This window comes from Bombyx mandarina, chromosome 06, assembly GCF_030267445.1.
Source record: "Bombyx mandarina strain Sakado chromosome 06, ASM3026744v2".
Taxonomy (NCBI): domain Eukaryota; kingdom Metazoa; phylum Arthropoda; class Insecta; order Lepidoptera; family Bombycidae; genus Bombyx; species Bombyx mandarina.
The window spans coordinates 4640435-4653415 of NC_143213.1; the positions used below are offsets into that span (position 1 = coordinate 4640435).

At 36.3% G+C, this 12981-nt stretch overlaps 1 pseudogene across 1 annotated transcript; it reads left to right on the forward strand.

Annotated features, from left to right (window-relative positions):
* Positions 1-8600: 8600 nt before the first annotated feature.
* LOC114248785 (uncharacterized) lies at positions 8601-12778 on the forward strand (annotated as a pseudogene). Its single transcript, XR_016323248.1, has 2 exons — positions 8601-9332; positions 12566-12778. The product of XR_016323248.1 is annotated as an uncharacterized LOC114248785 (transcript).
* Positions 12779-12981: the final 203 nt, after the last annotated feature.

The window sequence follows — 12981 nt, forward strand, 5'->3', positions numbered from 1 at the left end:
GTTTTATGAAACCACGGTAAAAGGGAAACTTTTTTTCTAGGTTATTCTACTTCTACGCGATTTTAAAAGTTCGCTTTTGAAAGCGCCCAAATTTACATAGTTGGACATGACAGACATCTGTCTACCCTCTTTCTAGATTGTTTTAGGTTGTTACCACTTAAACGCGAAGATACCATAAAAGTATTTTGTCGGAGCGTGTCATTAGAGTAGGAGTAAGTATAATCGTACCTTATTTAACTATTTAGAATTTTTTAAACTTTTAGATCAGGGCTCGATTTTCGGTAATCCGATAACGTTTCGTTTTTGCGTTACCAGAGATACCAAAAATTGTTCCTTTTATAAATTAACAAACGGGAAATTTGACGCGTACTCAGATTTCGATAAGTCAATAGGAAACTTAGGTGAATTAGCGTAGGTGCTGAAGGCAGAACTTTTGTTATAAATTTATTCGCTACTTATTCTAATCTGTAATTCTAAGATGTATGTAATCAGTGAAGTGTAAAACATTGTTATTTATTTATTTATTTGCCCGAACCTGAATACTAACCACAATAATCATATGAAAGTGGAGTTTAGGTTAATAGAAGCATTTGGATAGATACAACAATAACGATAACACCAGATTGTGCTAACACCAGATGGCAATGATTCATGAGTGAAATTGCCCTTACGTCCAATCAGAGTTTTTTTTATTACTTAGATGGGTGGACGAGCTCACAGCCCTGGTGTTAAGTGGTTATTGGAGCCCATAGACAGCTACAACGTAAACGCGCTACCCACCTTGAGATACAAGTTCTAAGGTCTCAAGTATAGTTACAACGGCTGCCCCACCCTTCAAACCGAAACGCATTACTGCTTCACGGCAGAAATAGGCAGGGCGGTGGTACCCACCCGCGCGGACTCACAAGAGGTCCTACCTCCAGTAAAAATGTGTGTGGCGCATTTACGTTGTAGATGTCTATGGGTTCCGGTAACCATTTAACACCAGGAGGGTTGTGAGCTCGTCCACCCATCTAAGCAATAAAAAAAAATTGATATCATAATAAAAATACATTCTGATTTAAGCGGCCATTAACCCAACGTACATGTCTAATTAAATAAACTATTCAGTAAAGTAGGGAGACTAAAACAGGAGCTCGTTTTACGAAAATTAGACGACTCACAATGAGTTTTTATAGGGTTCCGTGTTGATGTAACGGAGTTCGTTAATCGAGATTGGCTTAATTGGGTAGCTGTAAAATGAATTATCCCCAAAACCGTGTTTTGTTTACCTATTGTATCAACAAATGCGTTAAATATTTTACGCAGAAATACTATTTATGACGTTTAAAAAATGTCACATTGCTTGAATGTCGGAAAATAATAAATAATAAAACAAAGCCGCTGAAAAGTCCACTGAAAAAGTCTCAGTAAATGACCACTATTTTACTGAGATTATATTTCATCATATATCATATCATCTGATTTCATTTCATGCCACGTATCATATTAATCAACTTCATTTTATTTCACTTCATTTTATCATTTTTCATATATATAAAAAATATATTAAAGATTAGGCTGTATGGTATGACACCGTTGCCTTCCCAGTTGAAAAAAAAACTACTACTACTTATACCGTTAGGTTACATGAAATATTCAGTACACTTAAAATGTGTCCCTTTTTAATTTTTTTATATAATTAATTTCAGTAATAAATATTTTATATTCCAAATTTAAATTGTTATCGTTTAAAACCAAAAAGTAAAGTGCGAATGCTAATTTTGTCTTATAGTCAGTTCTCTACAGAGATCTGATGGATTTGATGAAGGAATTTATTCTGATGGAGATGGACTTCTTTGATAGCGCTTTGTACAATTGCCTTGTTTCCTCTTTGGTATCGGAGACGAACGATTTTACGGCTGGGCTCATCTGATCTAAGCTTGTACTATATATCAATATTTCATGCTTTAATTGAGCAATATGTTATAGAGCCGCAGCAACAAAGAATAGGTCAACTCATTCGAAAGCTGAACGAACTAAGGAAATGAAGGTTTGGATTCACTTCACAGAAATAACGTTCTTATTGTTTATAAATAAGGTTCGTAATTTATTTACAGGATATTCACCGAAGAATATCTTTTTGTGCAGAATCTTTCCTACGAAATGTGCTCCGGACGGCCCACGCCTAACGGCCCACGCCTATTTGTTCGCATTTATGCTGGTCATGTTTCGTTCGTCTGAAATCTCAGACGCCTCAATCGAAGCCGTTTAAGAGTTAAATTTATCTTTAGTTAATTGGTATTTTCTTGTCTAGATTACACATTTGAATAGAACTTGATTATGATTTCAGTCTGTAAAAAAAATAAAAATCGTATGATCCTTTTTTATTTATTTATTAAAAATGATAGTTTGAAATTATCTATGAATAAACGCAGGGGCGCATGGTAAGATTATGTGAAGGTAACGAGGTCATTAACATGAAAATACGTAATGAAATAAAACTTCTCCATAGACGTAGAGGTTCTAAACTAGCCTTTCCCAAAGTGGGCGATAGCGCCCCCTTGTGGGCGCTGGAGGACCCAAGGAGGGCGTTAAGAGACTCAGAAAAAAAATGGGGGCGTTGTGTAGAGGCTTGGGAGGCGATTTGTAATTTCATCTAGGAGACTCTTAGACACCGACTGAGCTCTCGCTATTGTGGTTTTTAAGTAGGCGAAAAAATGGGGGCGCTAAAATAGAATTTATTCTCAAGGTGGACAGTAGACAAAATTTGTTTGGGAACCACTGTTCTAAACGATCCGTGTTCCGTGTGGCTGAACAAAAAAATATTTTAATTGCCAATGAAAGTCAAGGTAAATGAAGTAATATTCAGTTTCATGCAACAACGTTACCTACACTTCAGTGTGGAGTAACACAAAACTTTAAATCCAATGTTTATTTCACGTTCCATTACGAACGAGTTAAATCGTGCCTCGTATCGCGCTGTATTATTCGCGGTAGCAATTTCGTTTTTAAGCTCCGCGTTACAATTGTATCGATAATTGTATTTCGTTTGTTTACAGACTCGACAAATATCAAATTAATTAGTTTTCAAAATTAAATCTGTCGAATTTGCGCTTAGAATTGATTGACGTTGATAGCTCGTTAACGTTATTCATTTATGTAACGGTTAATTAATTTTGCTTTTGTTCTTTCCAAAAATACTTACCGTACTTATTTATTACCTTAACGTGATAACGGATTTATTCGAAAATCTCAATGATGTTTAACTTTAATAATATATATTTTTTTTTATTGCTTAGATGGATGGACGAGCTCACAGCCCATCTGGTGTTAAGTGGTTACTGGAGCCCATAGACATCTACAACGTAAATGCGCCACCCACCTCGAGATATAAGTTCGAAGATCTCAGTATAGTTACAACGGCTACCCCACCCTTCGAACCGAAACGCATTACTGCTTCACGGCGGAAATAGGCGGGGTGGTGGTACCTACCCGTGCGGACTCCCAAGAGGTCCTACCACCAGTGATTACGCAAATTATAATTTTGCGGGTTTGATTTTTATTACACGATGTTATTCCTTCACCGTGGAAGTCAATCGTGAACATTTATTGAGTACGTATTTCATTACAAAAATTGGTACCCGCCTGCGGGATTCGAACACCGGTGCATCGCTACATACGAATGCACCGGACGTCTTATCCTTTAGGCCACAACGACTTAAAATATGACAATTGCTATAGGTATTTATGTTTGATTTTCCCATTGCTTTTTTTGTAATTATTTTATATTAATACATACATTTGTGAAATAAAATAAGGTTTGCAAACTTATTTGACACCTTACTGTTATGATTTTTGTGGGCAAAAAAATAAGCTCAAATTTCGTTGAGTTCGAAATCTTTAGAAGTGAAGTGATAAGATATTTTGAGAGGTGTAATGTGTGATTGTGTAATTGTGTAATGCGTTAAAGATAGAAGTATAATATAAGCCATAGATGGATTTACAATTATAAATAAATAAAAATATTTTGCGGAACACCTTAAACTATGAAGAAATAACAGACGTCTATCCGGTGACTGACGATACATATAAAAAAGTCGATAGTAATACAAGCGCAAGTAGTTAAAGTATTGTCGTATTGTAATTAATGTATATGTATTAGTTCCAGTAATCAATATGTTTAAATACATTTTTGATGAAAAACTTTTCTCTCCACGAATACGTAGAATTCGAACCATTATATTTTTCAATACAGATCGACCAGAATACGGTGAGCTCTCATTTGTAATATCGATTAATAAAACTTCAGCTAACATCACGAAAGATAAAACTTATAATATATTATATTGATGAAATGATAATACGAACAAGGTGCCGTATCACGAATGAACACAAACTATAAAAGAAATGAACTATAATATTAATAAATCTTACAATATGAGAATTGTCGATAACAGTAGGAAGTTACGCTGCCCTAGACGATATAGGCTCGGCCAAAAGAAAGAAAGCCACGGCGAATGACCAATTCCCCGATCTAAGCCTACATTCATTTAATGCTAATAACAGCTGCCTCATTTATTATGCAGTAGAATTGCTTACCATAAAATTACGTACTGCTAGGTTCCTCGCATAAGCCAACGGAACCACAACATTATTTCCTGTAATAAAGTACATAGTATTTGTTTGTCCTATTTTAAAATAAGGTGTTTTTGAAATTAGCGTTATCATGCTGTCATGTGGGCACACCTTTGTCACGGGGAGCGGTCTTTTTGTTTTCGTGTCAATGGTGAATAGACTTTTCAATTAAAGGGATAGATACCACAAAGGGATACATACTGTAGATACCACGACGTAGATGCAACTGCGACTTACATTACCATAACTTCTATATATCTTAAAACCGGACCGCTTGACTTCGTTGAAAAGAAGACAGAAAGGAGGATTTACCTTTCTTTTTTTTATTGTCCATGTAGGCAAACGAACACACCGCCCACTAATGTTCGGTAGGTAAAACCAAGCGGTTGCTTTTCTTTTTATTGCCTTTGTAGGCAGACGGGCATACGGACCACCTGATGGTGAGTGGTTACCGTCGCCCATGGACTTCAGCAATGGCAGGGGCAGAGCCAAGCCGCTGCCTATCGCTTAGTACTCTCCACAAGCCTCGTTTAAAGAAGGACATGTCATAGCGCTCGGGAAACACCGTGGAGGGGAGCTCATTCCATAGCCGGATGGTACGTGGCAAAAAAGACCTCTGGAAACGCACTGTGGATGACCGCAGTGGCTCCAGATCGCCAGCTGAGCGACCGTGACGGAAACCATACTGTCGGTCACTGATCAGCTGGCGATCTTCATGATACTTCAGGAGTTGTGTATTTATTATTCGCAAGAATTGCTTACCGAATCTATTTATAAAATTTATTAATGATTGTAAATATAAATGATTATCTCGCTACAAATCAATGTGGACAAAAATGTGTTGAAAATGTGTGTAAATGCGTACGTTTCGACAATATTTATAACTGGTAAGTAATCAACTAAAAAATTCAAAATAAATAATATTTTAAAAAAACTAACAAAATATGCTTTTATAGAAAATCCAACTAAAAAATAGAAAATAAATTTTAATACATTTGAAATAAAAATAGTGTAGGAAAAAATGATTTGATTGTAAAAAAGCGTGGAGTGCATGGTATCAGTAGTTATAAATATTTTATGAACAGATATGAGTAAAAGGGTCATTTTGATAATATCCTGAAAAGCACCCCACGCTTTTTTATAATAAAATCATTTTTTCTTACACTATTTTTAATTCAAATTTATTAAAATTTATTCTCTATTTTTTAGTTGGATTTTCTATAAAAGCGTATTTTGTTAGTTTTTTTAAACTATTATTTATTTTTCATATTTTAGTAGAATTTCAATTTTTTCAATTTTTTTTTCAATTAATGTTTAATATTGAATTGTCATCGGTCCTTAATAAGTATACCAAATTTCGAGTTAATCCGACGTTTTTAAGGGGGTCAAAATCATGTTCAAAGATTCCGTTACATACATACGTCTGAAGCTAATAAAAGCGTATTAAAAATATAATGACTATCATTCAAAGCATTTTGTATGATTTCACTAAATTCTCGAGGCTAGCTATCTATATATCTCAAAGATAGCTATCAAGAAAGTATAAGGAAGTCTGCTGTATCAGTGTTCCCCACAATGGATGATGAGTGAGGGAAAGAGAAATACGGCAATTTATTTAATGGTGCCAAAGTACATTACCGCGTGGTTATGGAGGATTCAGCATATCTACGTATTTTTCTGTCAGCGGCAATATATTTGGTATAATGTACCAATTTGTTTAATAGTAAGAGTATTCGCATCGGATAAGTCAATATTTAGTATGAATATTAGGTATTTTTTAAATATCATTTCTTCTTATTCTAAATGAAACAATTAATGAGAAAATTTTGCGGCTACATTTTAAGCATCTGAATTTAGAGTTGTTGTACCATTTCTCAAACACGTTTCTCTTTCTTAATAGTCAATAATAACACATGATATATGAGTATGTTCAGAACGTTTAAGACATTTCCGTTGGCAGAAATATATCAAGTGTCATTTCAATCGACAGTGGTTTTTACGGATGTTCCGTTATAACTACTGAACCATGCATCCAATTGACTTGAAACTTGGCATCCATGTAGAAAATACGCGTACTTAATGGATAGGTTAATATATATATGAGTGTTGGACCTCCTACACAAGTTGCGGGGGCATTAATGATGAGAATTTTTATGGGGGTGAGAAATAATAATGTTAATTTTAAATGCCCAGAGAAGCGGACGGGTACAGCTATCGCTAAATAAAACAAATATAGATGACGTCAACGTTTCCAACGTTTACATTCAAATAAATACGTACAATTTTTATTCCTTAATTTAAAACATCAGCGTGGCTCCCGTCTGCGACCCTGCAGTGCGACTGTCTACTTGAAATTCCAGAATTGCGCTGCGTACAATAAATTTAACCCCGGAGAGTCCTTCGTAGTTAATTTTATGCTTATTTTCTACAAATTGTTTCAGTTTCACTACGTTTCTCTACAATGCGATAGTTGCTGAAATAAGTAGTTAGGAAAAATATCTTTTGTATTTAGGTTTAATGAGGGATAATTCAATTTTGTTTTTTAGCCATTATCGAAATAGGTAAAACCATAAACAATTTATATTATAGTGACGATTTTATAGTGATAAGATTTTAAAACGCCAAAAATCACAGTAACCGATGTTCAAACATAAACTTTGACTAAGCTTTTAAAAGTTCTCGTCGAAAGAATATCTTTCTTTTATCTCTTCCAATTTAAAAAATTAGGTTCGTACTTCAAAATGCTTTTGAAATAGCCATTGAAGTGCCTGGAAAAGATAGGCCAAGAGGCATCTCCAATATTATCGACTCAGTGGCATTTTATGTTGTCAGATACTTTAGCACGTACGTGTGGTTGCATTTCATAATTTACCATCATTAGTTATTTTACAATAATGAACTATTACTACTCTTTTCTGCGTTGAAATATTTAATATTCTGCTTTGAAAGGTACATACTTCATCAAATTGGAAAACAACATTCCTTTCGGGATATCTATACGTAATTCAAAAATTACTCTAAAGCTTTTTGTTTCTTAACAAAAATACTAAGTACTTCACTTTCATAGGTTCTCTTAAAAATATGATATTTCGATTGGAAAATCTGCCGACTGGTATGACAAAATTCGTCGTTATTCTCCTGCCCTTCTCCTAGTCACCTGAGGTCGGCACAACATGTTTTCTCCTTCCATACTCCTCTATAATATACCATTTCTTCTCTCACTATTACTAGTATGACAACATTATAGGTTTAATATATTAGGTCATATATGCACTTCGGTTAAATAAAGCCAAAGAAAGTCTTCCGAGGCTTAATACCAATAGTCCTTGGAGTAGTCGTATCTGGAAGCAATACCGATGCAATGATCAATCATTATGTATTAATACAATATTCTTTTTTGAAATGTGAAAATTAAATTTTAAAATTTAACTACGGAATAATTGGATTTACTTTAGTCATTACAACTGTTTGACTTTAAAATTTTTATATATTTGCACGAGTTGTCGACCCGATTAAAGAAATAAAAATCTAATTTACGATCAAATCTTGGGCTAATCTTATTTTATATAAATAATTTTAAATCATAGTTTAATTACATTTATGCTGTTACCTAAATTTAATGTAATCCATTTTCTTGTTAGGTATTATTTATTCCTCTATGGTGCCCGAACCAAAATTAATTGGTTTTATTTATTTACTGACTATTTTCATGATCATATTACATTACGCTGTAAATTCCGGTAGCCACTCAAGACCAGGTGGGCCGTCAGCTTGTTCCCTGATCGGCAAACTACGCTATTAATAATAATAAAACGTTTGGTTAGAAAGTCCAGATTAGGTTAGTGTTGTCACGCCATAGAGAATAAGTGATAAATATCAAAATATTGTATAATAATTGTATGTATTAAATAAAGAACAATTCGTCAGGTACTTCATATCACTCAAGCGCCCAAAACGAGGTAAAAAATAAGCAAAAATTTCAATCTCGCTACTGTAACGGACGTGACGTCAGCTGTCATGCCCTGCCGCCAGCCAAGCCGCCAAGCCATATTAACACGCCCCCTTCCGCCACAGCCAACGCCACCGCCGCCAGCCAAAGCCAACGAAGGGGGGATAGTGTTAATAAAACAAGCCGTGCCAGCCATTTCTAGCTACTTTTCTGCATTCTTGCACAAATAAAAGAACTTGTCGTTACGCTGCTGGTTTTTATTGTCACATCATTTGCAACAATCAGAAGTGGCATAAAGAAATGAAACAACGTCATATACACGCTCAGATCTCTCGGTCTTCTGACAAGTTTGAAGAAGATGAAGCTCCTATTCCACTGGCGAGGAAGGTGTTGAAAAATTGCTTCAGAAGGAGGTCCACAAGGCGATACTTGAGCTACAGGATGAAGAACCTGGAACAATCAAATCAAAGGGACTTCGACGTCGTCGGACCAAGAGCGCCTGCCGCCCTGTCCTTCCATAATTCTGGTTCACGTGGAGGGAAACTAAAAGAGCAGCAACGTGGTTACTCCACTGCGGCACTACGAGCTTCACGGCGCTTCACGAGATTCACGGCTACGAGCTTCCTTCTCCCTGCCTGCGACGCTGCTGCGCGGCGAAGACAGCTACGTCAAAGTCATCAACATGAGCTCGGAGACCATCATGTGGCCGCCGGGCGAGGTCCTGCCGAGGGCCAACAGCTGCGAGGAGCCACAGCCAAACAGCCAGGTGTGTTGCATTTCTACTTGCCCTAGCCATGCCATTACAAATATTTCGAGATTTGAGGGTAGAAATAAAAAAAAATTAAAAGGAGCCATTGAATAACAAGGGTCATTCAGATTTAAAAAATACAGTATAAGCATTGCTTTGCTACGAATACACATGATTTAGGTATTGCCAATTTAGTCCAAATGCAAATTAAGCTTACTAGTGATCAGCCCGTGTATCGCCACCTTTACTTTCTCATAATGAACAAACGATAGTTAAATCTAAAGCTAATTAACTTTTAGATGCCGGCATTATAAAATAATCTCAAGCTAGTCATGCTTCACCAGTGGTCTTATTAAGAAACAGAACGGCGACAGTAGGCTATGCGTTGATTATCGTGCGTTAAACGCTATGGTAAAATATAAAAGTATCCACCGAACAGTACTTCACGAGTTTAGATTTAGACCAGGGCTACCATAAATTAAGCATTGTGCCAGACACACAACTGCTTTCATTACGCCGCAAGGTCATTATTTCGAGTACAGTAGAACTCCTTTTGGTTTAGCATATGTGCCATCTGTATTCATGCGTTTCTTCTTTTTGTCCACATTATTCTTCAAGATGGGGTGGTTAAATGCGTTTAATTAATAAAATAATTGAGTCTGTGGGTAGAAAAGAAATGAGTAAAAATAAATGTAGGTCAAATCGAGATACTAGCAATTTTAAACGATTTACCTCTACCCTCGGTTGATATAAAATCAGGTTCAATAGTTATTGAGAAAGTACTTGGGAAATTTTATGGTGGAGACTTCAAATTAAATATGAGTAAATGCTCATTCTTGGAGAAACAAGTCACTTGTTTAGGTCATAAAATATCTTCAGACGGTATACAGCCGGGTGCAACAAAAATTGACGGCCGTTTCGCAGTTTCCTGTGCCAAATAATGCTCATAGTGTGCGACAGTTTATTGGTTATATGTTACTTGCGCGTCCATTAACTGAGTTAAGAAAAAAAAAAAAAAGATAAATCATGGGTGTGGGGCCGTGAACATAACGCGAATTTCGAACAACTGAAAAACAGTTTATGTTCCAAACCTATGCTAGCTCTGTATAATCCTATGCTTCTTACAGAAATACAAACCGATGCGTGTAACTTAGGAATTTCTTGTATACTATTACAAAAACAAACTGACAACTCACTGCGGCCTGTTATGTATTTTAGCCGGGTTACTAGGAAGGAAGAGTGTGTATCATAGTTAAGAGCTCAAAACCTGGCGGTCGTACAATCGCTACGTAGGTTCCGTGTTTATGAAGTAGGTAAGCATGATATAATAGAAACTGATTGTACTGTGGTTTGTGCTACGCTTACCAAACGCGGCATTATACCACGCATGGCGCGATGGTGAGTTTTGAAAGAAGATTATGACATTAGTGTTGAGTATAGACCTGGTGAACGTATGGAACATTTGTAGACGCGCTTAATAGGCATCCTGTTGACATGATGAACGTAAATTATCTTAAAGTTACTAATTGATTCTGTACTGTGCAATGTCAGGACGAAAAGCTTAGTTCGATTATAAAGCAATCTATACTAGCATTATAAAGCTGAAGAGTTTGTTTGAACGCGCTAATCTCAAGAACTGCTGGTCCGATTTGAAAAATTCTTTCAGTGTTAAATAACCCATTTATTGAAAGGTTATAGGCTATATAAAAGGTTATAGGCTATATAACGCTAAGACCGCTAAGACCATCATTGTGTCACGCTAAGGCCAATACAAGCGAAGTACCAGTAAATAATGTTTCAAAATCGGGTTATTTTCCCTTTTAAGAGCTTCCGGTGCCTGCGCTGCAGAAGCGGTTAAAGTTTCGCTAAAATAATGTGACAGAATTGTTCCCCTTTAAAAAAAAATGTCCGCGATAGCATATATCTATATGTTAAGGTTGGCTCACTATAACGTTTTTTTATGCTAACCAAATTTGTTCTAAAATAAAGCATTATTTGTGAACTATATTCCACGCGGACGAAGTCGCGCTGATGTTAAAGATAATTATGAACTAGTTCGAAATTTTTTTAAGGGAAATAGACTCGCAGTCCCTTCGGCTAAATGGAAAATTGTACAAATGCACTATGACGACATTTGTCACGTGGATCTAAATCATCGTTTAGCTTTGATTAAAAGCCAATATTGGTTTCTTAAAATGACACGCTTTATTAGGAAATACGTGGCAGCATGTCTTTATTGTACACATGAGAAGGATAACTATGTTAAAAAAAAGAAGACTGTCTATATCCGATCTCTAAACCATCTGATACTATGCGCATGGTACAAAAAGATAACATGATGCCCTTCTGTAGGACATCTAAAGGGCACCAACCAGTACATGATCGTAATGAAAGATGCGTTGTCTAAATTTGTGATAGCTGAACTAACGCGTACTGTAAATTCAATCGGGACCATTCGTGCATTGAAAAATATATTAATAGGGTTTGTCCAGATATCCGAATTACGTGGTGACAGACTACGGGAAAGCTTTTACGAGTAGGTACTTTAAAAAAATATATCAGAAGATAAACAGTTTAGGCATACGTTAAACGGTATTGCTTGTCCGCGCGCTAATTGGCCAGGTTGAACAAACTAAACATATAATTTTATGTGTTGCGGGCAACTGATCCTAGTGAAACTTCAAATAATTTAAACTCCGTCATTTGAGGCACAAATAACACAATTAAAAGTAACAGCGGCTACAAGCCTTGTGATTTAATCTTTACGCGCTCTGGTAGGTCAATATGTGATGTTTTCTTGGTCGCGAACCAGAAACTGTTGACGCACGGCGTAAGATAGCTGCAGCTAGGATAAAACAAGCGAGTACAATAATGACACACAACATTAATATAAAAAAAGCTCATGTTTATAAGAAAAGGCATATTTGTATCGTAGAGACAGGCGCCAACTGGTTAGTAGCGCCGCTAGGATTAATACCAAATTAGACGATTTGTACTCAGGTCCGTATGTAGTAACTAAAGTAGTAGGTAACAATTGGTATCGAATTAGAAGTATATCTAAAAGGTTTACGAAGTTATAAAAACTTCACTGGCCTGGTATCAACAGATTCATTAAGGCCCTATAAAAATATAACCCATGTGTCTGATAGCGCTAGTAGTTCCGATGAGCAGGTCGAAACTGAAGACCTTATTGATTTATTTGAGAACTAAATGTTTTTGTGTGTTCCCCATTGCGGGAGCAATTGTTGCAGGATGGCCGAATGTAACGGACGTGACGTCAGCTGTCATGCCCTGCCGCCAGCCAAGCCGCCAAGCCATATTAACACGCCCCCTTCCGCCACAGCCAACGCCACCGCCGCCAGCCAAAGCCAACGAAGGGGGGATAGTGTTAATAAAACAAGCCGTGCCAGCCATTTCTAGCTACTTTTCTGCATTCTTGCACAAATAAAAGAACTTGTCGTTACGCTGCTGGTTTTTATTGTCACATCATTTGCAACACTACATTTTAAATTAAATTCGAAACGCACGGCAGTAAATCCGTTTTTTTATCTACGCTTTGATAACAGGCAACTTACAATGTAACCTTTCCACGAATTTTATTTACCGGAAATTTTCAGCTTAAACAAAAGAAAAATAACATGACCCTGACGTTCCGGACACAGTAAGC